The sequence below is a fragment of the Phyllobates terribilis genome, unplaced genomic scaffold (assembly GCF_046119375.1).
Source record: "Phyllobates terribilis strain yellow unplaced genomic scaffold, ASM4611937v1 Scaffold_5__5_contigs__length_657084704, whole genome shotgun sequence".
Lineage (NCBI taxonomy): Eukaryota > Metazoa > Chordata > Amphibia > Anura > Dendrobatidae > Phyllobates > Phyllobates terribilis.
In genome coordinates, this window is record NW_027362765.1 from 655,235,856 (window position 1) to 655,259,619 (window position 23,764).

A 23,764-nucleotide genomic window follows, 5' to 3' on the forward strand; every position below is an offset into this window, starting at 1 on the left:
GTTTTGTTCGTATGTCCGTCTGATGTATTTTGATATCCACAGCTCGGTGTTGGTGAACGGCTGGAAGACTGACCCCTTCCCTGTCCTCTCTGGGGTCAGACAAGGCTGCCCTCTATCACCTCTTCTTTTTGTTTGTGTTATAGAACTCTTCGCAGAGGCTATCCGGCAGAATGGAGAGATCAGAGGGATCACCGCACCGGGTCCGGGACGACACGAGGTCAAGTGCTCGCTCTACATGGACGACGTCACCGTCTTCTGCGCTGATCGTGGTTCAGTCGACGCCCTCGTCCAGACGTGTGAGAGGTTCGGCCGGGCTTCAGGGGCCAAAGTCAACTGCAGGAAGTCGGAAGCCATGCTCTTCGGGGATTGGCAGCCGGCCTCCTCCGCCCCCTTCCCCTTCAACATTCAACCGGATTTCCTCAAGGTGCTGGGAGTCTGGTTCGGGAAGGAAGGAGCGGCCCTCAAGTCCTGGCAAGAACGCTTGGCCAAGGTGAAGCAACGGATCGGACTCTGGAGCCTCAGACACCTCACTTGTGAGGGTAAGGCACTCATCCTGCGTAATGAGGTCCTGCCCGTCTTGCAGTACACGGCGCAGGCCTGGCCCCCACACGTCACTGTGTGCAGGGCCATTACCAGGACAGTGTTTCACTTTGTCTGGGGATCCAAGATGGACAGAGTCAGGCGGGCCGTCATGTACAAGGAGCCTCGCAAGGGTGGGAAGGGCGTTCCAGATATCCCCACCCTCCTGTGATCCTCTTTTGTGTGTGATTGTGTCCGCCGGACTTTGCAAGTCAAGAATGGCTCCGCGGGCAGGTCCATGTCTCGCTTCTTCCTGCTTCCTCTTTGGAGGCGACTCGGCTGGGACAAGTGGGACAGCTCCTTCCCCTACAACTGGACGACGCCATGGTTCTACGGAGACGTCGTTCGATTTGTGGGGGAGCATCAACTGGAGGGACTCAAGCCCGACTTGTGGAAGCCCAAAACTATCCACAAGCTAATCAGAGCCAAGGATGACGTGGAGAACATCACAGGACTTCACCAGGACACGCTGGAGACTGTGTGGACAAATGTGTCGTCTGACAGGCTGACCAACGGGCACAAGGACTTGTCGTGGATGGCGATTCAGGGCGGACTGCCCGTCCGGTCATTCATGCATGCCCGGAACCTGTGCAAGACCCGGTACTGCCCAAGGTGCCCCTTCATGGAGGAAACATCTTTGCACACTTTTTGGGACTGCGGATTTGCACAGCGCCTATTGACTGCACTTGAGGACGACCTGAGGAACTCTGTCCCCAGGGCGAGCCTATCGCACCATTCTGTGCTTTACGGACTCTTCCCTGGGGTTCATACCGTCGGAGCCATCCAGGAGGCTTGGCGCCTTATGAACTGCTTCAAGGATGCCGTTTGGGTCGCCAGGAACCGGCTCATCTTGAGGAGGGAGAGGATGTCCATCCAGGACTGCCGCAGGCTGATCCACAGCCTGCTCAGAGACTATTCCATCATGGACGGTCCGGAGGACGAGGACGAGGACTAAACCCCTCCTCCCCCTCTCCCCTTATGTGTCTTGTCTTTCAATAAAGCTTCGGGCCTGTGATTTTCCCCTCCCCATCCCCTTTTTCCCAATCCCCATCCCTTATCACGGTTCGTCGTACTGTATTGATTGACATGCTTTTTCTTTCAGATTGAGTGTTTTGTGTAGCATAGGGGTGTGATGTGTCTAGTTAGTGCGTCGTATCCTCATGCTATGTAAATATGATGTAGAATTCTGTGTGTACTGGGCTGCGGCACTGTACACTGTCTGTTAACTTATTTTTTGTGCTAATAAAAGATATATTCAATCAAAAAAATCTGTTCTTATCAGTTTAATATCTGATACGTCCCCTATCTGGGGACCATATATTAAATGGATTTTTAGAACAGGGAGATGGAAAAAGAGCTTGCTCTGTCCACTCCACGCATTGACCTGGTATTGCAGTATCTCCAGGACCGGTGCACCCCTTCTTTAATGCAGTTTCTAAAATCAGAAAGAATTGAATTCAATGTTTTTTGTTCATTTTGCTTGTTTGTCGGATTTTGGGATGGACTCTTTGGCTTTGCTTTTCTTCTCCTCATTGGATTTTTCATGTTCAAAGTTGCAGAAGCCAGATTACAAGCTCATTTTGGTTCAACTTCAGCAACTGTGCATTGCATTGCCATGTAATGTGATGCAATGCTATCTTTCTAGCTCTCCCTTTTTACTTCCTTTTGGATAAACAGACATATTAGGCAAGCATTTTGGAGCTTTCACCTAAATAACTACAGGTGGTGAGATAAGCTGCACAATATAATTGACCTTTCAGTATATTGTTGCACACACACCATCTATTTAGCAAATGCCCTTGTTATCAACAGCAGCCTTTTAAACTCACCTGAGCTAACAGGTATGTGTGCTGGTTACTCTGCTGCGCTTAAAATTTCTTTTTTGGTTTGCTACAATGCCTTTTCTGAAACGTTGTCTCCTTCTGCTGGAACACTGACTTCTTTCATTTAATGCCTGCAGACTATAAAAGAGAACCCAACCCAAAAAGTTTGGTTGATTAGTCTGTGGCATTCTGTTAAACTGTTGCTTATGGCGGTCTCTGTGAGCTTCTCAGCGACATTCAGCCAGCCAGGTATCCTGCCTGCAGTAGATGGAATGTGGCAATGGAACGCTGACTGCGCGTGTCATAATAGGCTCTGAGCCTTTATATACCTGTGCACAGCAGCAGCCACCTTCAGTCTGCTGCTGGACAGCCAGCAGCAGCAGCAGCAGGAGAGGTATGTAATCAGGAGCCCTCCTGCTAAGGGTAGACAGCTGCTCGTTCCACCCCACCCCCCGCCTTAATTGGTTCTCCTCCCTTCCAACGGTGTTGAGGCGGGTGGGAACAGCAGGGGGTGAAGGTGCTGTGTTTAAAGAGGTGGAGTTATGCAGATCTAAAACGCGTGGATTGCAGCAGCAGCAAGCCGAAAAGTGCAGGCATGTAAGGGATCTAGAGGTTGACAACATGTCTTCTTAACGGGAGTCCAGGAGCTCATCTCCACAAATGGACTTTTCAGGATCCTTGGGTGGCTCCGTAGTTTGAAACCAATTCTGGTTATCGCTTCTCGGCCTTTTGGCTAAGATCAAGTGTAGTATCTGTTCTTATCAGTTTAATATCTGATACGTCCCCTATCTGGGGACCATATATTAAATGGATTTTTAGAACAGGGAGATGGAAAAAGAGCTTGCTCTGTCCACTCCACGCATTGACCTGGTATTGCAGTATCTCCAGGACCGGTGCACCCCTTCTTTAATGCAGTTTCTAAAATCAGAAAGAATTGAATTCAATGTTTTTTGTTCATTTTGCTTGTTTGTCGGATTTTGGGATGGACTCTTTGGCTTTGCTTTTCTTCTCCTCATTGGATTTTTCATGTTCAAAGTTGCAGAAGCCAGATTACAAGCTCATTTTGGTTCAACTTCAGCAACTGTGCATTGCATTGCCATGTAATGTGATGCAATGCTATCTTTCTAGCTCTCCCTTTTTACTTCCTTTTGGATAAACAGACATATTAGGCAAGCATTTTGGAGCTTTCACCTAAATAACTACAGGTGGTGAGATAAGCTGCACAATATAATTGACCTTTCAGTATATTGTTGCACACACACCATCTATTTAGCAAATGCCCTTGTTATCAACAGCAGCCTTTTAAACTCACCTGAGCTAACAGGTATGTGTGCTGGTTACTCTGCTGCGCTTAAAATTTCTTTTTTGGTTTGCTACAATGCCTTTTCTGAAACGTTGTCTCCTTCTGCTGGAACACTGACTTCTTTCATTTAATGCCTGCAGACTATAAAAGAGAACCCAACCCAAAAAGTTTGGTTGATTAGTCTGTGGCATTCTGTTAAACTGTTGCTTATGGCGGTCTCTGTGAGCTTCTCAGCGACATTCAGCCAGCCAGGTATCCTGCCTGCAGTAGATGGAATGTGGCAATGGAACGCTGACTGCGCGTGTCATAATAGGCTCTGAGCCTTTATATACCTGTGCACAGCAGCAGCCACCTTCAGTCTGCTGCTGGACAGCCAGCAGCAGCAGCAGCAGGAGAGGTATGTAATCAGGAGCCCTCCTGCTAAGGGTAGACAGCTGCTCGTTCCACCCCACCCCCCGCCTTAATTGGTTCTCCTCCCTTCCAACGGTGTTGAGGCGGGTGGGAACAGCAGGGGGTGAAGGTGCTGTGTTTAAAGAGGTGGAGTTATGCAGATCTAAAACGCGTGGATTGCAGCAGCAGCAAGCCGAAAAGTGCAGGCATGTAAGGGATCTAGAGGTTGACAACATGTCTTCTTAACGGGAGTCCAGGAGCTCATCTCCACAAATGGACTTTTCAGGATCCTTGGGTGGCTCCGTAGTTTGAAACCAATTCTGGTTATCGCTTCTCGGCCTTTTGGCTAAGATCAAGTGTAGTATCTGTTCTTATCAGTTTAATATCTGATACGTCCCCTATCTGGGGACCATATATTAAATGGATTTTTAGAACAGGGAGATGGAAAAAGAGCTTGCTCTGTCCACTCCACGCATTGACCTGGTATTGCAGTATCTCCAGGACCGGTGCACCCCTTCTTTAATGCAGTTTCTAAAATCAGAAAGAATTGAATTCAATGTTTTTTGTTCATTTTGCTTGTTTGTCGGATTTTGGGATGGACTCTTTGGCTTTGCTTTTCTTCTCCTCATTGGATTTTTCATGTTCAAAGTTGCAGAAGCCAGATTACAAGCTCATTTTGGTTCAACTTCAGCAACTGTGCATTGCATTGCCATGTAATGTGATGCAATGCTATCTTTCTAGCTCTCCCTTTTTACTTCCTTTTGGATAAACAGACATATTAGGCAAGCATTTTGGAGCTTTCACCTAAATAACTACAGGTGGTGAGATAAGCTGCACAATATAATTGACCTTTCAGTATATTGTTGCACACACACCATCTATTTAGCAAATGCCCTTGTTATCAACAGCAGCCTTTTAAACTCACCTGAGCTAACAGGTATGTGTGCTGGTTACTCTGCTGCGCTTAAAATTTCTTTTTTGGTTTGCTACAATGCCTTTTCTGAAACGTTGTCTCCTTCTGCTGGAACAGTGACTTCTTTCATTTAATGCCTGCAGACTATAAAAGAGAACCCAACCCAAAAAGTTTGGTTGATTAGTCTGTGGCATTCTGTTAAACTGTTGCTTATGGCGGTCTCTGTGAGCTTCTCAGCGACATTCAGCCAGCCAGGTATCCTGCCTGCAGTAGATGGAATGTGGCAATGGAACGCTGGCTGCGCGTGTCATAATAGGCTCTGAGCCTTTATATACCTGTGCACAGCAGCAGCCACCTTCAGTCTGCTGCTGGACAGCCAGCAGCAGCAGCAGCAGGAGAGGTATGTAATCAGGAGCCCTCCTGCTAAGGGTAGACAGCTGCTCGTTCCACCCCACCCCCCGCCTTAATTGGTTCTCCTCCCTTCCAACGGTGTTGAGGCGGGTGGGAACAGCAGGGGGTGAAGGTGCTGTGTTTAAAGAGGTGGAGTTATGCAGATCTAAAACACGTGGATTGCAGCAGCAGCAAGCCGAAAAGTGCAGGCATGTAAGGGATCTAGAGGTTGACAACATGTCTTCTTAACGGGAGTCCAGGAGCTCATCTCCACAAATGGACTTTTCAGGATCCTTGGGTGGCTCCGTAGTTTGAAACCAATTCTGGTTATCGCTTCTCGGCCTTTTGGCTAAGATCAAGTGTAGTATCTGTTCTTATCAGTTTAATATCTGATACGTCCCCTATCTGGGGACCATATATTAAATGGATTTTTAGAACAGGGAGATGGAAAAAGAGCTTGCTCTGTCCACTCCACGAATTGACCTGGTATTGCAGTATCTCCAGGACCGGTGCACTCCTTCTTTAATGCAGTTTCTAAAATCAGAAAGAATTGAATTCAATGTTTTTTGTTCATTTTGCTTGTTTGTCGGATTTTGGGATGGACTCTTTGGCTTTGCTTTTCTTCTCCTCATTGGATTTTTCATGTTCAAAGTTGCAGAAGCCAGATTACAAGCTCATTTTGGTTCAACTTCAGCAACTGTGCATTGCATTGCCATGTAATGTGATGCAATGCTATCTTTCTAGCTCTCCCTTTTTACTTCCTTTTGGATAAACAGACATATTAGGCAAGCATTTTGGAGCTTTCACCTAAATAACTACAGGTGGTGAGATAAGCTGCACAATATAATTGACCTTTCAGTATATTGTTGCACACACACCATCTATTTAGCAAATGCCCTTGTTATCAACAGCAGCCTTTTAAACTCACCTGAGCTAACAGGTATGTGCGCTGGTTACTCTGCTGCGCTTAAAATTTCTTTTTTGGTTTGCTACAATGCCTTTTCTGAAACGTTGTCTCCTTCTGCTGGAACACTGGCTTCTTTCATTTAATGCCTGCAGACTATAAAAGAGAACCCAACCCAAAAAGTTTGGTTGATTAGTCTGTGGCATTCTGTTAAACTGTTGCTTATGGCGGTCTCTGTGAGCTTCTCAGCGACATTCAGCCAGCCAGGTATCCTGCCTGCAGTAGATGGAATGTGGCAATGGAACGCTGGCTGCGCGTGTCATAATAGGCTCTGAGCCTTTATATACCTGTGCACAGCAGCAGCCACCTTCAGTCTGCTGCTGGACAGCCAGCAGCAGCAGCAGCAGGAGAGGTATGTAATCAGGAGCCCTCCTGCTAAGGGTAGACAGCTGCTCGTTCCACCCCACCCCCCGCCTTAATTGGTTCTCCTCCCTTCCAACGGTGTTGAGGCGGGTGGGAACAGCAGGGGGTGAAGGTGCTGTGTTTAAAGAGGTGGAGTTATGCAGATCTAAAACGCGTGGATTGCAGCAGCAGCAAGCCGAAAAGTGCAGGCATGTAAGGGATCTAGAGGTTGACAACATGTCTTCTTAACGGGAGTCCAGGAGCTCATCTCCACAAATGGACTTTTCAGGATCCTTTTGTGGCTCCGTAGTTTGAAACCAATTCTGGTTATCGCTTCTCGGCCTTTTGGCTAAGATCAAGTGTAGTATCTGTTCTTATCAGTTTAATATCTGATACGTCCCCTATCTGGGGACCATATATTAAATGGATTTTTAGAACAGGGAGATGGAAAAAGAGCTTGCTCTGTCCACTCCACGCATTGACCTGGTATTGCAGTATCTCCAGGACCGGTGCACCCCTTCTTTAATGCAGTTTCTAAAATCAGAAAGAATTGAATTCAATGTTTTTTGTTCATTTTTCTTGTTTGTCGGATTTTGGGATGGACCCTTTGGCTTTGCTTTTCTTCTCCTCATTGGATTTTTCATGTTCAAAGTTGCAGAAGCCAGATTACAAGCTCATTTTGGTTCAACTTCAGCAACTGTGCATTGCATTGCCATGTAATGTGATGCAATGCTATCTTTCTAGCTCTCCCTTTTTACTTCCTTTTGGATAAACAGACATATTAGGCAAGCATTTTGGAGCTTTCACCTAAATAACTACAGGTGGTGAGATAAGCTGCACAATATAATTGACCTTTCAGTATATTGTTGCACACACACCATCTATTTAGCAAATGCCCTTGTTATCAACAGCAGCCTTTTAAACTCACCTGAGCTAACAGGTATGTGTGCTGGTTACTCTGCTGCGCTTAAAATTTCTTTTTTGGTTTGCTACAATGCCTTTTCTGAAACGTTGTCTCCTTCTGCTGGAACACTGACTTCTTTCATTTAATGCCTGCAGACTATAAAAGAGAACCCAACCCAAAAAGTTTGGTTGATTAGTCTGTGGCATTCTGTTAAACTGTTGCTTATGGCGGTCTCTGTGAGCTTCTCAGCGACATTCAGCCAGCCAGGTATCCTGCCTGCAGTAGATGGAATGTGGCAATGGAACGCTGGCTGCGCGTGTCATAATAGGCTCTGAGCCTTTATATACCTGTGCACAGCAGCAGCCACCTTCAGTCTGCTGCTGGACAGCCAGCAGCAGCAGCAGCAGGAGAGGTATGTAATCAGGAGCCCTCCTGCTAAGGGTAGACAGCTGCTCGTTCCACCCCACCCCCCGCCTTAATTGGTTCTCCTCCCTTCCAACGGTGTTGAGGCGGGTGGGAACAGCAGGGGGTGAAGGTGCTGTGTTTAAAGAGGTGGAGTTATGCAGATCTAAAACGCGTGGATTGCAGCAGCAGCAAGCCGAAAAGTGCAGGCATGTAAGGGATCTAGAGGTTGACAACATGTCTTCTTAACGGGAGTCCAGGAGCTCATCTCCACAAATGGACTTTTCAGGATCCTTGGGTGGCTCCGTAGTTTGAAACCAATTCTGGTTATCGCTTCTCGGCCTTTTGGCTCAGATCTGTAATGGGTCTAGTCATTTGGCTGTCTGTGCGTTAACTCTTGGCCCTGTGGCATCGCCATTTTATGGCTTAAGCCACTTGCTGCTATAAGGAGTTGGCCAGTAGACACGACTAGCGATAATGGGACGCATTCGATACGCTGGGCCCGGTGAGGCTCGAGTGAAGTTTGGAATCCAGATTGATGTGGAAGAAGGCAAAGAAGGAATCTTTACCCTCAGCTTCGTGGTGAAGGAGATTTTGTTTGGACTCCTTGAAGTGAAGAAGGAAGAAATCTTGTGCCTCCAGCAATTCAAAAGCAAGTATAATCTTGTATTTACTTCTATGGCTGTTTGCAACAATTTCTATGATTGTTTGAAAAAGAATCTGGACAATCAATATTTGGATGGGCTGACTTTTGTCATCTTGTATTGCTCCAAAGAGGTACCTCTGACTGTTTTCATGTACAACCCACATGTGGACTTGGCTTTGATTTATGCCTTTCTAAATAGGCACTGCTATATTACCAAGGTGGCAGTAAAAGTCATGAATGAGGAGGAACTATGGACCGGTAAATATCGTTTCATGGTCAAGTTCCGGGAAAGTCCTGATGAACCAGGGGGTATACATTATCCTCCATCAAATTTTTCCATTGGGAGTGAGCGGGGTTACCTGTTCTTCCCCAATGCGCCCAGGTTTTGTCGTCATTGTAGGAGGTATGGCCATACTCAGGAAGCATGCGACATCAGACAGATTATTTGCAGGAAGTGCAATGAGGTGGGTCATTCTTCCAATAATTGCAAAAATGAAATAGTCTGTAACCTCTGTGGAGAGAAGGGGCATGCCTTCAGAGACTGTATATTCCATCCTGGTTCATATGCGGGGGCAGCGGGAAGGGGAAGGAGAAGAAATGAATCTCCTGCACCCACAGCTACAACTCCGACTGCTCCAACTCCGACTGCTCCGATATCTACTCTGGCTTTCCTGGATGAGGAGGAGGCTCGGGTTGCTTTTCCAGAACTGGTTCGTGTGAATGTAAGAGGAAATATGGAGCTGGCACCTGAGCCACCGGTGCAGAGGGCCGCGTCTGTGGCTTCAGATGTCAGTGAGTCTGAGACGATAACTGATGATCGTATAGGCATGGAAGTGGCCCCGGTGGAGGATCTGGAGGCTGAAATTCCAGACATGATGGTTACATTGCAGGGGGAAGAGGAGTCTGATCTGACCAGAACACCGCATGTGGCCTGGAGCGATGTCGTTTCTGACCTTGAGGAGGAGGGAGGTCAGGGGGACTTTGACCCCCAGCGGCGGGATTATAGTTCAGATTAAGATGGAGGCGCTTCAGTGAAGAAAAAGAAGAAAACTGAACCATCCTTTTCCCCTTTAAGTGATTGCAGTGTGAGTCCAGCCCGGGTGTACCCTACTGCATCCGATCCCCAAGATGTGTCTTTTTTGGGGGAAGGCACAAACTACGATATCTGCACGTCCAGCATCCTACCCCCAGAAGGGTTAGGATGATGTACAGGTGGGCATGTTGTCGTGACCTGCCACATCAAATTAATAGATGGGTGCCCAAGTTGCTCTCAGCATCTTGTCGCTAAATGTTCGGCTGATTAAATCTGAGTCGAGAAAAGTGGCAATTTTGGACTACTTGAGCAACTTGGATGCGGACGGATACTGTGTCCAGGAGTGTGGGATCTCCGATCCCTTAAGTGAAAATGCATGGCCTTTAGGTCAAAGTGTGTGGTCTGGTTCTGTATGTAATAAAAATTGTGGGGTAGGTGTTTTGGTGAAGGGTTATAGTGTTAAGATAGAAAGTTACATGGTGGTGGAGGCGGGGAGGTGTGTAATATGTGAGTTAAATTGTAGGGGGTGGAGGGTTAGGGTGGTAAATATGTATGCACCAATAGATAAAGGGGAGAGGCTGGAAATTTTTGAGAAATTATGTTTTTTTTTATCTGGCAAAATGCCAATAATTTTTGTTGGAGATTTCAATTGTGTGACGGAGGGGGATAAGATGGATGTTACAGGTAAAAGACTCAAGAGTCTTGTGGCGGATTTTTCCTTACAGGATGCTGCGGAAGTTTTTTTAGGTAATCCACCTCCTGCGACCTATAAGGCCGACAGGGGAGGCATAGAGTCTAGAATAGACCGTATCTTCTTTTCTTCACAAAATGTTATTTGTAGGAATTTCCAGCAGGAAGATGTTCCCTTCTCTGACCATGTGTGTTTGAGGGCACGTCTAGAAGGTAAGATTTCCTTTGTATATGGTGGTGGCGTGTGGAAACTTAATGTGCGTTTGCTGGAAGATAATAGGATCATGTGTGATTTTAGGCGAATGTATGTTAGGTGGAGGGATAAAAAAAGTGATTTCAGGAATGTGCTTGAGTGGTGGGACTGGATGAAGAGTGAGATTGGTTTTTTCTTTAGAAAAAGGGGCAGGAGAAAAGCAGCAATGAATAGAGTAAAATTTAATGATTTAAGCTCTAGACTGGAGTGGCTGAGGAAGTTAAGGATGATTGGAGTGGATGTGGATGTTTTGATGTGTCAAGTGAAAGAAGAGATTAAGAAATATATTGAGGGTAAAGGGAAAGAAATTATTTACCGTTCTAAGATTGAACATTTGGAGAAAAATGAGAAATGCACAAGGTTTTTTTTCAAAAAAGTTTTTGGGAAGAAAGTAGATATGGATGAGGTGGTGAATGGTGATGGGGTGTGTGTGAGTGGGAAGGATGTGACGCAGGAGGTGGTGTTGTTTTATAAGGAGTTGTATGGGGAAAAATGGGTTGATGATAGGATGTTGACTGATGCTTTGGGGTGTTTAGAAGGTTGTTTGGGTGAGGATGAACGTGAAATATTGGATGATGTAATTGTGTTGGATGAAGTTAAAAAAGTGGTGATGTCTGCGAGTAAGAATAAAACACCTGGGAAGGATGGACTGCCCGTGGAGTTATATGTTAAGGAATGGGACACGATGGGAAATGACTTATTGGAGGTGTGCCAGTATATGTTCACGGAGAATATGTTGAGTGAATCTATGAGAGATGGGGTGGTGGTTTTGGTTCATAAGAAAGGTGATAAAAAGGATTTGGGGAATTGGAGGCCAATCACCCTTTTGAATGCAGACTATAAGGTGTTTAGTAAATTGTTGGCTAGCCGGATGCGGGAAGTGATTGGCGGTGTGGTGGATGAAGATCAAGTGTGTGCAGTGCCTGGGAGAAGTATGACTGAAAATTTGGTGTTGTTGCGTGATGTGATTGGGGATTGTATGAGTCGTAAGCAGAAATGTTTGTTGTTTTTGGTTGATTTTGAAAAAGCTTTTGACCGTGTGTCACATAGCTTTATGTTTAAGGTTTTGTCTAAGATGGGTTATTCCAGGAATTTTGTAAACTGTGTTAGGAGTTTGTATTGTAATGTTTCAAGTGAATTTTTGGTGAATGGGTGGTTGAGTGAGAAAGTGAGAATTAAATCAGGAGTGCGTCAGGGGTGCCCTATGTCCCCTTTTTTGTTTATTAGTGTGATTGAAGTGTTGATGTGTATGGTTAGGAAGGATAAGGTTATGAGAGGTGTGATGATTCCTGGGAGTAATGGAAAGGATGTGAGAATTCTAGGTTACATGGATGATGTAGTGATTGTGAGTGGGAATATGGCTGCGATGAGTAGGGCAAGGTTGATATTAAGTTTGTTTTGTAGTGTCTCAGCTTTTAAGGTCAATTGGACTAAGAGTTCCTTTAAATGTTTTGGTGAGAGGAATGTATGGATGAATGGTGTGAGGTGTGAGGATGGTGCAATAAAGGTGCTTGGGATTAAGTTTAATGATGATTTGAAAGGAAATGAGAGTTGGGAAGATTGTGGGGTGAGAGTGGTGCGCAAGTTGAATTTTTGGCGAATGAGAGAATTAACTCTGACTGGGAAAGTTCTGATTATTAAGGCGGTTATTTTGCCTATTTTGTTGTTTGTTGCGAATGTATATCCTGCTGCTTTTAAGAAAATTAGGAAAACTGAGAAATTCATCTTTAATTTTCTTTGGGGAAGTCGCATGGAGAAATTGAAACGGGAATATGTCTATAAGTTATGTGTAAATGGTGGTTTGGATTTTCCAAATATTGATTTCTTTTTAGGGATTAGTTACGTGAAAATGGTGGTGGTGGTTCTAGGGAAAAGTAATAAGTGTGCTTATATGATGAAGTATTCGGCTGGATGGATGCTTTATGGCTTAAAGTGGGTCAAAAGGGATGCTAGAGTGCCTGTTGCTTTTAAGTGTCCTGTATGGTATGGTTGTGTTGAGAAATTTGTAAGGAAGTATGATTTGTTGTCCGTTAACATGAGTGATTTTAGGCAAAAGAAGAAAGTCATTAGGATGGTGCGTGAGCGTGAGGTGGTATGTAATATCAATGGGTTGAGAGGGGAGGAAGTAACCGAGATGTGGAGAAAATTAAGTATAGATGGTGTGACTAACAGACAGAGAGATATCGCTTGGATGATATTGCATGACATTTTGCCTGTTAGAGATGTGCAAAAGAAGAGGGATTTAGTTAAATCTGAGGTATGCCCGAGGGATGGATGTGGTTTGAGAGAGCATGTTAGACATATGGTATGGGATTGTGATTTTGCATATGATGTATGGAAGGGTATAGGGGGACTTTGCAAGGAATTGGTGGGTGTAAAGTATGTTAATTGGAAACTTGCTATGTTTGGGATGGGTGCATGTAGTAGAATTAAGGATAGGATTTTATGGTTGTTGGTGGTGTGTGTAATTGAAAGTTTGTGGGATGCGAGGAATTTGTTAGTTTTTAAAAGGAAGAAAATGTCATTTAATGAATGTTTGAGATTGATTCTGTCACGTATGTATGTAATATACCTCTGGGATCAGGAACGTGGAAGTATTATATATGCTGAAGGGATCTGGAAGTTTAAAAAGTGGAGGTTTTTGGTAAAGTTTAATTAGTAGTGTATAATGTACCTGATGATAAGGTTTGGTTTTATTTTTGATTATATACCAAGTGTGATGAAAGGCTAAGTGTCAATAAAAGGCTTTTGTAAGTCAATTTGATTGAGCTTATGCTCCGGCCTATCTGATTTGTTTAAAAAAAAAAAAAAAAAAATCTGTTCTTATCAGTTTAATATCTGATACGTCCCCTATCTGGGGACCATATATTAAATGGATTTTTAGAACAGGGAGATGGAAAAATAGCTTGCTCTGTCCACTCCACGCATTGACCTGGTATTGCAGTATCTCCAGGACCGGTGCACCCCTTCTTTAATGCAGTTTCTAAAATCAGAAAGAATTGAATTCAATGTTTTTTGTTCATTTTGCTTGTTTGTCGGATTTTGGGATGGACTCTTTGGCTTTGCTTTTCTTCTCCTCATTGGATTTTTCATGTTCAAAGTTGCAGAAGCCAGATTACAAGCTCATTTTGGTTCAACTTCAGCAACTGTGCATTGCATTGCCATGTAATGTGATGCAATGCTATCTTTCTAGCTCTCCCTTTTTACTTCCTTTTGGATAAACAGACATATTAGGCAAGCATTTTGGAGCTTTCACCTAAATAACTACAGGTGGTGAGATAAGCTGCACAATATAATTGACCTTTCAGTATATTGTTGCACACACACCATCTATTTAGCAAATGCCCTTGTTATCAACAGCAGCCTTTTAAACTCACCTGAGCTAACAGGTATGTGCGTTGGTTACTCTGCTGCGCTTAAAATTTCTTTTTTGGTTTGCTACAATGCCTTTTCTGAAACGTTGTCTCCTTCTGCTGGAACACTGACTTCTTTCATTTAATGCCTGCAGACTATAAAAGAGAACCCAACCCAAAAAGTTTGGTTGATTAGTCTGTGGCATTCTGTTAAACTGTTGCTTATGGCGGTCTCTGTGAGCTTCTCAGCGACATTCAGCCAGCCAGGTATCCTGCCTGCAGTAGATGGAATGTGGCAATGGAACGCTGGCTGCGCGTGTCATAATAGGCTCTGAGCCTTTATATACCTGTGCACAGCAGCAGCCACCTTCAGTCTGCTGCTGGACAGCCAGCAGCAGCAGCAGCAGGAGAGGTATGTAATCAGGAGCCCTCCTGCTAAGGGTAGACAGCTGCTCGTTCCACCCAACCCCCCGCCTTAATTGGTTCTCCTCCCTTCCAACGGTGTTGAGGCGGGTGGGAACAGCAGGGGGTGAAGGTGCTGTGTTTAAAGAGGTGGAGTTATGCAGATCTAAAACGCGTGGATTGCAGCAGCAGCAAGCCGAAAAGTGCAGGCATGTAAGGGATCTAGAGGTTGACAACATGTCTTCTTAACGGGAGTCCAGGAGCTCATCTCCACAAATGGACTTTTCAGGATCCTTGGGTGGCTCCGTAGTTTGAAACCAATTCTGGTTATCGCTTCTCGGCCTTTTGGCTAAGATCAAGTGTAGTATCTGTTCTTATCAGTTTAATATCTGATACGTCCCCTATCTGGGGACCATATATTAAATGGATTTTTAGAACAGGGAGATGGAAAAAGAGCTTGCTCTGTCCACTCCACGCATTGACCTGGTATTGCAGTATCTCCAGGACCGGTGCACCCCTTCTTTAATGCAGTTTCTAAAATCAGAAAGAATTGAATTCAATGTTTTTTGTTCATTTTGCTTGTTTGTCGGATTTTGGGATGGACTCTTTGGCTTTGCTTTTCTTCTCCTCATTGGATTTTTCATGTTCAAAGTTGCAGAAGCCAGATTACAAGCTCATTTTGGTTCAACTTCAGCAACTGTGCATTGCATTGCCATGTAATGTGATGCAATGCTATCTTTCTAGCTCTCCCTTTTTACTTCCTTTTGGATAAACAGACATATTAGGCAAGCATTTTGGAGCTTTCACCTAAATAACTACAGGTGGTGAGATAAGCTGCACAATATAATTGACCTTTCAGTATATTGTTGCACACACACCATCTATTTAGCAAATGCCCTTGTTATCAACAGCAGCCTTTTAAACTCACCTGAGCTAACAGGTATGTGCGTTGGTTACTCTGCTGCGCTTAAAATTTCTTTTTTGGTTTGCTACAATGCCTTTTCTGAAACGTTGTCTCCTTCTGCTGGAACACTGACTTCTTTCATTTAATGCCTGCAGACTATAAAAGAGAACCCAACCCAAAAAGTTTGGTTGATTAGTCTGTGGCATTCTGTTAAACTGTTGCTTATGGCGGTCTCTGTGAGCTTCTCAGCGACATTCAGCCAGCCAGGTATCCTGCCTGCAGTAGATGGAATGTGGCAATGGAACGCTGGCTGCGTGTGTCATAATAGGCTCTGAGCCTTTATATACCTGTGCACAGCAGCAGCCACCTTCAGTCTGCTGCTGGACAGCCAGCAGCAGCAGCAGCAGGAGAGGTATGTAATCAGGAGCCCTCCTGCTAAGGGTTGACAGCTGCTCGTTCCACCCAACCCCCCGCCTTAATTGGTTCTCCTCCCTTCCAACGGTGTTGAGGCGGGTGGGAACAGCAGGGGGTGAAGGTGCTGTGTTTAAAGAGGTGGAGTTATGCAGATCTAAAACGCGTGGATTGCAGCAGCAGCAAGCCGAAAAGTGCAGGCATGTAAGGGATCTAGAGGTTGACAACATGTCTTCTTAACGGGAGTCCAGGAGCTCATCTCCACAAATGGACTTTTCAGGATCCTTGGGTGGCTCCGTAGTTTGAAACCAATTCTGGTTATCGCTTCTCGGCCTTTTGGCTAAGATCAAGTGTAGTATCTGTTCTTATCAGTTTAATATCTGATACGTCCCCTATCTGGGGACCATATATTAAATGGATTTTTAGAACAGGGAGATGGAAAAAGAGCTTGCTCTGTCCACTCCACGCATTGACCTGGTATTGCAGTATCTCCAGGACCGGTGCACCCCTTCTTTAATGCAGTTTCTAAAATCAGAAAGAATTGAATTCAATGTTTTTTGTTCATTTTGCTTGTTTGTCGGATTTTGGGATGGACTCTTTGGCTTTGCTTTTCTTCTCCTCATTGGATTTTTCATGTTCAAAGTTGCAGAAGCCAGATTACAAGCTCATTTTGGTTCAACTTCAGCAACTGTGCATTGCATTGCCATGTAATGTGATGCAATGCTATCTTTCTAGCTCTCCCTTTTTACTTCCTTTTGGATAAACAGACATATTAGGCAAGCATTTTGGAGCTTTCACCTAAATAACTACAGGTGGTGAGATAAGCTGCACAATATAATTGACCTTTCAGTATATTGTTGCACACACACCATCTATTTAGCAAATGCCCTTGTTATCAACAGCAGCCTTTTAAACTCACCTGAGCTAACAGGTATGTGCGCTGGTTACTCTGCTGCGCTTAAAATTTCTTTTTTGGTTTGCTACAATGCCTTTTCTGAAACGTTGTCTCCTTCTGCTGGAACACTGACTTCTTTCATTTAATGCCTGCAGACTATAAAAGAGAACCCAACCCAAAAAGTTTGGTTGATTAGTCTGTGGCATTCTGTTAAACTGTTGCTTATGGCGGTCTCTGTGAGCTTCTCAGCGACATTCAGCCAGCCAGCCAGGTATCCTGCCTGCAGTAGATGGAATGTGGCAATGGAACGCTGGCTGCGCGTGTCATAATAGGCTCTGAGCCTTTATATACCTGTGCACAGCAGCAGCCACCTTCAGTCTGCTGCTGGACAGCCAGCAGCAGCAGCAGCAGGAGAGGTATGTAATCAGGAGCCCTCCTGCTAAGGGTAGACAGCTGCTCGTTCCACCCCACCCCCCGCCTTAATTGGTTCTCCTCCCTTCCAACGGTGTTGAGGCGGGTGGGAACAGCAGGGGGTGAAGGTGCTGTGTTTAAAGAGGTGGAGTTATGCAGATCTAAAACGCGTGGATTGCAGCAGCAGCAAGCCGAAAAGTGCAGGCATGTAAGGGATCTAGAGGTTGACAACATGTCTTCTTAACGGGAGTCCAGGAGCTCATCTCCACAAATGGACTTTTCAGGATCCTTGGGTGGCTCCGTAGTTTGAAACCAATTCTGGTTATCGCTTCTCGGCCTTTTGGCTAAGATCAAGTGTAGTATCTGTTCTTATCAGTTTAATATCTGATACGTCCCCTATCTGGGGACCATATATTAAATGGATTTTTAGAACAGGGAGATGGAAAAAGAGCTTGCTCTGTCCACTCCACGCATTGACCTGGTATTGCAGTATCTCCAGGACCGGTGCACCCCTTCTTTAATGCAGTTTCTAAAATCAGAAAGAATTGAATTCAATGTTTTTTGTTCATTTTGCTTGTTTGTCGGATTTTGGGATGGACTCTTTGGCTTTGCTTTTCTTCTCCTCATTGGATTTTTCATGTTCAAAGTTGCAGAAGCCAGATTACAAGCTCATTTTGGTTCAACTTCAGCAACTGTGCATTGCATTGCCATGTAATGTGATGCAATGCTATCTTTCTAGCTCTCCCTTTTTACTTCCTTTTGGATAAACAGACATATTAGGCAAGCATTTTGGAGCTTTCACCTAAATAACTACAGGTGGTGAGATAAGCTGCACAATATAATTGACCTTTCAGTATATTGTTGCACACACACCATCTATTTAGCAAATGCCCTTGTTATCAACAGCAGCCTTTTAAACTCACCTGAGCTAACAGGTATGTGCGCTGGTTACTCTGCTGCGCTTAAAATTTCTTTTTTGGTTTGCTACAATGCCTTTTCTGAAACGTTGTCTCCTTCTGCTGGAACACTGACTTCTTTCATTTAATGCCTGCAGACTATAAAAGAGAACCCAACCCAAAAAGTTTGGTTGATTAGTCTGTGGCATTCTGTTAAACTGTTGCTTATGGCGGTCTCTGTGAGCTTCTCAGCGACATTCAGCCAGCCAGGTATCCTGCCTGCAGTAGATGGAATGTGGCAATGGAACGCTGGCTGCGCGTGTCATAATAGGCTCTGAGCCTTTATATACCTGTGCACAGCAGCAGCCACCTTCAGTCTGCTGCTGGACAGCCAGCAGCAGCAGCAGCAGGAGAGGTATGTAATCAGGAGCCCTCCTGCTAAGGGTAGACAGCTGCTCGTTCCACCCCACCCCCCGCCTTAATTGGTTCTCCTCCCTTCCAACGGTGTTGAGGCGGGTGGGAACAGCAGGGGGTGAAGGTGCTGTGTTTAAAGAGGTGGAGTTATGCAGATCTAAAACGCGTGGATTGCAGCAGCAGCAAGCCAAAAAGTGCAGGCATGTAAGGGATCTAGAGGTTGACAACATGTCTTCTTAACGGGAGTCCAGGAGCTCATCTCCACAAATGGACTTTTCAGGATCCTTGGGTGGCTCCGTAGTTTGAAACCAATTCTGGTTATCGCTTCTCGGCCTTTTGGCTAAGATCAAGTGTAGTATCTGTTCTTATCAGTTTAATATCTGATACGTCCCCTATCTGGGGACCATATATTAAATGGATTTTTAGAACAGGGAGATGGAAAAAGAGCTTGCTCTGTCCACTCCATGCATTGACCTGGTATTGCAGTATCTCCAGGACCGGTGCACCCCTTCTTTAATGCAGTTTCTAAAATCAGAAAGAATTGAATTCAATGTTTTTTGTTCATTTTGCTTGTTTGTCGGATTTTGGGATGGACTCTTTGGCTTTGCTTTTCTTCTCCTCATTGGATTTTTCATGTTCAAAGTTGCAGAAGCCAGATTACAAGCTCATTTTGGTTCAACTTCAGCAACTGTGCATTGCATTGCAATGTAATGTGATGCAATGCTATCTTTCTAGCTCTCCCTTTTTACTTCCTTTTGGATAAACAGACATATTAGGCAAGCATTTTGGAGCTTTCACCTAAATAACTACAGGTGGTGAGATAAGCTGCACAATATAATTGACCTTTCAGTATATTGTTGCACACACACCATCTATTTAGCAAATGCCCTTGTTATCAACAGCAGCCTTTTAAACTCACCTGAGCTAACAGGTATGTGCGCTGGTTACTCTGCTGCGCTTAAAATTTCTTTTTTGGTTTGCTACAATGCCTTTTCTGAAACGTTGTCTCCTTCTGCTGGAACACTGACTTCTTTCATTTAATGCCTGCAGACTATAAAAGAGAACCCAACCCAAAAAGTTTGGTTGATTAGTCTGTGGCATTCTGTTAAACTGTTGCTTATGGCGGTCTCTGTGAGCTTCTCAGCGACATTCAGCCAGCCAGGTATCCTGCCTGCAGTAGATGGAATGTGGCAATGGAACGCTGGCTGCGCGTGTCATAATAGGCTCTGAGCCTTTATATACCTGTGCACAGCAGCAGCCACCTTCAGTCTGCTGCTGGACAGCCAGCAGCAGCAGCAGCAGGAGAGGTATGTAATCAGGAGCCCTCCTGCTAAGGGTAGACAGCTGCTCGTTCCACCCCACCCCCCGCCTTAATTGGTTCTCCTCCCTTCCAACGGTGTTGAGGCGGGTGGGAACAGCAGGGGGTGAAGGTGCTGTGTTTAAAGAGGTGGAGTTATGCAGATCTAAAACGCGTGGATTGCAGCAGCAGCAAGCCGAAAAGTGCAGGCATGTAAGGGATCTAGAGGTTGACAACATGTCTTCTTAACGGGAGTCCAGGAGCTCATCTCCACAAATGGACTTTTCAGGATCCTTGGGTGGCTCCGTAGTTTGAAACAAATTCTGGTTATCGCTTCTCGGCCTTTTGGCTAAGATCAAGTGTAGTATCTGTTCTTATCAGTTTAATATCTGATACGTCCCCTATCTGGGGACCATATATTAAATGGATTTTTAGAACAGGGAGATGGAAAAAGAGCTTGCTCTGTCCACTCCACGCATTGACCTGGTATTGCAGTATCTCCAGGACCGGTGCACCCCTTCTTTAATGCAGTTTCTAAAATCAGAAAGAATTGAATTCAATGTTTTTTGTTCATTTTGCTTGTTTGTCGGATTTTGGGATGGACTCTTTGGCTTTGCTTTTCTTCTCCTCATTGGATTTTTCATGTTCAAAGTTGCAGAAGCCAGATTACAAGCTCATTTTGGTTCAACTTCAGCAACTGTGCATTGCATTGCCATGTAATGTGATGCAATGCTATCTTTCTAGCTCTCCCTTTTTACTTCCTTTTGGATAAACAGACATATTAGGCAAGCATTTTGGAGCTTTCACCTAAATAACTACAGGTGGTGAGATAAGCTGCACAATATAATTGACCTTTCAGTATATTGTTGCACACACACCATCTATTTAGCAAATGCCCTTGTTATCAACAGCAGCCTTTTAAACTCACCTGAGCTAACAGGTATGTGCGCTGGTTACTCTGCTGCGCTTAAAATTTCTTTTTTGGTTTGCTACAATGCCTTTTCTGAAACGTTGTCTCCTTCTGCTGGAACACTGACTTCTTTCATTTAATGCCTGCAGACTATAAAAGAGAACCCAACCCAAAAAGTTTGGTTGATTAGTCTGTGGCATTCTGTTAAACTGTTGCTTATGGCGGTCTCTGTGAGCTTCTCAGCGACATTCAGCCAGCCAGCCAGGTATCCTGCCTGCAGTAGATGGAATGTGGCAATGGAACGCTGGCTGCGCGTGTCATAATAGGCTCTGAGCCTTTATATACCTGTGCACAGCAGCAGCCACCTTCAGTCTGCTGCTGGACAGCCAGCAGCAGCAGCAGCAGGAGAGGTATGTAATCAGGAGCCCTCCTGCTAAGGGTAGACAGCTGCTCGTTCCACCCCACCCCCCGCCTTAATTGGTTCTCCTCCCTTCCAACGGTGTTGAGGCGGGTGGGAACAGCAGGGGGTGAAGGTGCTGTGTTTAAAGAGGTGGAGTTATGCAGATCTAAAACGCGTGGATTGCAGCAGCAGCAAGCCGAAAAGTGCAGGCATGTAAGGGATCTAGAGGTTGACAACATGTCTTCTTAACGGGAGTCCAGGAGCTCATCTCCACAAATGGACTTTTCAGGATCCTTGGGTGGCTCCGTAGTTTGAAACCAATTCTGGTTATCGCTTCTCGGCCTTTTGGCTAAGATCAAGTGTAGTATCTGTTCTTATCAGTTTAATATCTGATACGTCCCCTATCTGGGGACCATATATTAAATGGATTTTTAGAACAGGGAGATGGAAAAAGAGCTTGCTCTGTCCACTCCACGCATTGACCTGGTATTGCAGTATCTCCAGGACCGGTGCACCCCTTCTTTAATGCAGTTTCTAAAATCAGAAAGAATTGAATTCAATGTTTTTTGTTCATTTTGCTTGTTTGTCGGATTTTGGGATGGACTCTTTGGCTTTGCTTTTCTTCTCCTCATTGGATTTTTCATGTTCAAAGTTGCAGAAGCCAGATTACAAGCTCATTTTGGTTCAACTTCAGCAACTGTGCATTGCATTGCCATGTAATGTGATGCAATGCTATCTTTCTAGCTCTCCCTTTTTACTTCCTTTTGGATAAACAGACATATTAGGCAAGCATTTTGGAGCTTTCACCTAAATAACTACAGGTGGTGAGATAAGCTGCACAATATAATTGACCTTTCAGTATATTGTTGCACACACACCATCTATTTAGCAAATGCCCTTGTTATCAACAGCAGCCTTTTAAACTCACCTGAGCTAACAGGTATGTGCGCTGGTTACTCTGCTGCGCTTAAAATTTCTTTTTTGGTTTGCTACAATGCCTTTTCTGAAACGTTGTCTCCTTCTGCTGGAACACTGACTTCTTTCATTTAATGCCTGCAGACTATAAAAGAGAACCCAACCCAAAAAGTTTGGTTGATTAGTCTGTGGCATTCTGTTAAACTGTTGCTTATGGCGGTCTCTGTGAGCTTCTCAGCGACATTCAGCCAGCCAGGTATCCTGCCTGCAGTAGATGGAATGTGGCAATGGAACGCTGGCTGCGCGTGTCATAATAGGCTCTGAGCCTTTATATACCTGTGCACAGCAGCAGCCACCTTCAGTCTGCTGCTGGACAGCCAGCAGCAGCAGCAGCAGGAGAGGTATGTAATCAGGAGCCCTCCTGCTAAGGGTAGACAGCTGCTCGTTCCACCCCACCCCCCGCCTTAATTGGTTCTCCTCCCTTCCAACGGTGTTGAGGCGGGTGGGAACAGCAGGGGGTGAAGGTGCTGTGTTTAAAGAGGTGGAGTTATGCAGATCTAAAACGCGTGGATTGCAGCAGCAGCAAGCCAAAAAGTGCAGGCATGTAAGGGATCTAGAGGTTGACAACATGTCTTCTTAACGGGAGTCCAGGAGCTCATCTCCACAAATGGACTTTTCAGGATCCTTGGGTGGCTCCGTAGTTTGAAACCAATTCTGGTTATCGCTTCTCGGCCTTTTGGCTAAGATCAAGTGTAGTATCTGTTCTTATCAGTTTAATATCTGATACGTCCCCTATCTGGGGACCATATATTAAATGGATTTTTAGAACAGGGAGATGGAAAAAGAGCTTGCTCTGTCCACTCCATGCATTGACCTGGTATTGCAGTATCTCCAGGACCGGTGCACCCCTTCTTTAATGCAGTTTCTAAAATCAGAAAGAATTGAATTCAATGTTTTTTGTTCATTTTGCTTGTTTGTCGGATTTTGGGATGGACTCTTTGGCTTTGCTTTTCTTCTCCTCATTGGATTTTTCATGTTCAAAGTTGCAGAAGCCAGATTACAAGCTCATTTTGGTTCAACTTCAGCAACTGTGCATTGCATTGCAATGTAATGTGATGCAATGCTATCTTTCTAGCTCTCCCTTTTTACTTCCTTTTGGATAAACAGACATATTAGGCAAGCATTTTGGAGCTTTCACCTAAATAACTACAGGTGGTGAGATAAGCTGCACAATATAATTGACCTTTCAGTATATTGTTGCACACACACCATCTATTTAGCAAATGCCCTTGTTATCAACAGCAGCCTTTTAAACTCACCTGAGCTAACAGGTATGTGCGCTGGTTACTCTGCTGCGCTTAAAATTTCTTTTTTGGTTTGCTACAATGCCTTTTCTGAAACGTTGTCTCCTTCTGCTGGAACACTGACTTCTTTCATTTAATGCCTGCAGACTATAAAAGAGAACCCAACCCAAAAAGTTTGGTTGATTAGTCTGTGGCATTCTGTTAAACTGTTGCTTATGGCGGTCTCTGTGAGCTTCTCAGCGACATTCAGCCAGCCAGGTATCCTGCCTGCAGTAGATGGAATGTGGCAATGGAACGCTGGCTGCGCGTGTCATAATAGGCTCTGAGCCTTTATATACCTGTGCACAGCAGCAGCCACCTTCAGTCTGCTGCTGGACAGCCAGCAGCAGCAGCAGCAGGAGAGGTATGTAATCAGGAGCCCTCCTGCTAAGGGTAGACAGCTGCTCGTTCCACCCCACCCCCCGCCTTAATTGGTTCTCCTCCCTTCCAACGGTGTTGAGGCGGGTGGGAACAGCAGGGGGTGAAGGTGCTGTGTTTAAAGAGGTGGAGTTATGCAGATCTAAAACGCGTGGATTGCAGCAGCAGCAAGCCGAAAAGTGCAGGCATGTAAGGGATCTAGA

General features: G+C 45.0%; 13 non-coding genes across 13 annotated transcripts; all 13 read left to right on the forward strand.

The window, feature by feature from the left end:
- Nucleotides 1-1,806: 1,806 nt before the first annotated feature.
- Nucleotides 1,807-2,000, forward strand: LOC141150276 (U2 spliceosomal RNA). Its single transcript, XR_012246533.1, has one exon. It is a non-coding gene; the product is annotated as a U2 spliceosomal RNA (small nuclear RNA).
- A 1,115-nt stretch (nucleotides 2,001-3,115) lies between these two features.
- LOC141149197 (U2 spliceosomal RNA) lies at nucleotides 3,116-3,306 on the forward strand. The gene has a single exon (XR_012245504.1). It is a non-coding gene; the product is annotated as a U2 spliceosomal RNA (small nuclear RNA).
- A 1,115-nt stretch (nucleotides 3,307-4,421) lies between these two features.
- LOC141149198 (U2 spliceosomal RNA) lies at nucleotides 4,422-4,612 on the forward strand. Its single transcript, XR_012245505.1, has one exon. It is a non-coding gene; the product is annotated as a U2 spliceosomal RNA (small nuclear RNA).
- A 1,115-nt stretch (nucleotides 4,613-5,727) lies between these two features.
- Nucleotides 5,728-5,918, forward strand: LOC141149958 (U2 spliceosomal RNA). The gene has a single exon (XR_012246234.1). It is a non-coding gene; the product is annotated as a U2 spliceosomal RNA (small nuclear RNA).
- A 1,115-nt stretch (nucleotides 5,919-7,033) lies between these two features.
- On the forward strand, nucleotides 7,034-7,224 carry LOC141149199 (U2 spliceosomal RNA). Its single transcript, XR_012245506.1, has one exon. It is a non-coding gene; the product is annotated as a U2 spliceosomal RNA (small nuclear RNA).
- Nucleotides 7,225-13,416: 6,192 nt separating this feature from the next.
- On the forward strand, nucleotides 13,417-13,601 carry LOC141150597 (U2 spliceosomal RNA). The gene has a single exon (XR_012246754.1). It is a non-coding gene; the product is annotated as a U2 spliceosomal RNA (small nuclear RNA).
- A 1,115-nt stretch (nucleotides 13,602-14,716) lies between these two features.
- Nucleotides 14,717-14,907, forward strand: LOC141149200 (U2 spliceosomal RNA). The gene has a single exon (XR_012245507.1). It is a non-coding gene; the product is annotated as a U2 spliceosomal RNA (small nuclear RNA).
- Nucleotides 14,908-16,022: 1,115 nt separating this feature from the next.
- Nucleotides 16,023-16,213, forward strand: LOC141149201 (U2 spliceosomal RNA). Its single transcript, XR_012245508.1, has one exon. It is a non-coding gene; the product is annotated as a U2 spliceosomal RNA (small nuclear RNA).
- Nucleotides 16,214-17,332: 1,119 nt separating this feature from the next.
- LOC141149202 (U2 spliceosomal RNA) lies at nucleotides 17,333-17,523 on the forward strand. The gene has a single exon (XR_012245509.1). It is a non-coding gene; the product is annotated as a U2 spliceosomal RNA (small nuclear RNA).
- Nucleotides 17,524-18,638: 1,115 nt separating this feature from the next.
- On the forward strand, nucleotides 18,639-18,829 carry LOC141149464 (U2 spliceosomal RNA). The gene has a single exon (XR_012245760.1). It is a non-coding gene; the product is annotated as a U2 spliceosomal RNA (small nuclear RNA).
- A 1,115-nt stretch (nucleotides 18,830-19,944) lies between these two features.
- LOC141149204 (U2 spliceosomal RNA) lies at nucleotides 19,945-20,135 on the forward strand. Its single transcript, XR_012245511.1, has one exon. It is a non-coding gene; the product is annotated as a U2 spliceosomal RNA (small nuclear RNA).
- A 1,119-nt stretch (nucleotides 20,136-21,254) lies between these two features.
- Nucleotides 21,255-21,445, forward strand: LOC141149205 (U2 spliceosomal RNA). The gene has a single exon (XR_012245512.1). It is a non-coding gene; the product is annotated as a U2 spliceosomal RNA (small nuclear RNA).
- Nucleotides 21,446-22,560: 1,115 nt separating this feature from the next.
- Nucleotides 22,561-22,751, forward strand: LOC141149466 (U2 spliceosomal RNA). The gene has a single exon (XR_012245761.1). It is a non-coding gene; the product is annotated as a U2 spliceosomal RNA (small nuclear RNA).
- The last annotated feature ends 1,013 nt before the right edge of the window (nucleotides 22,752-23,764 follow it).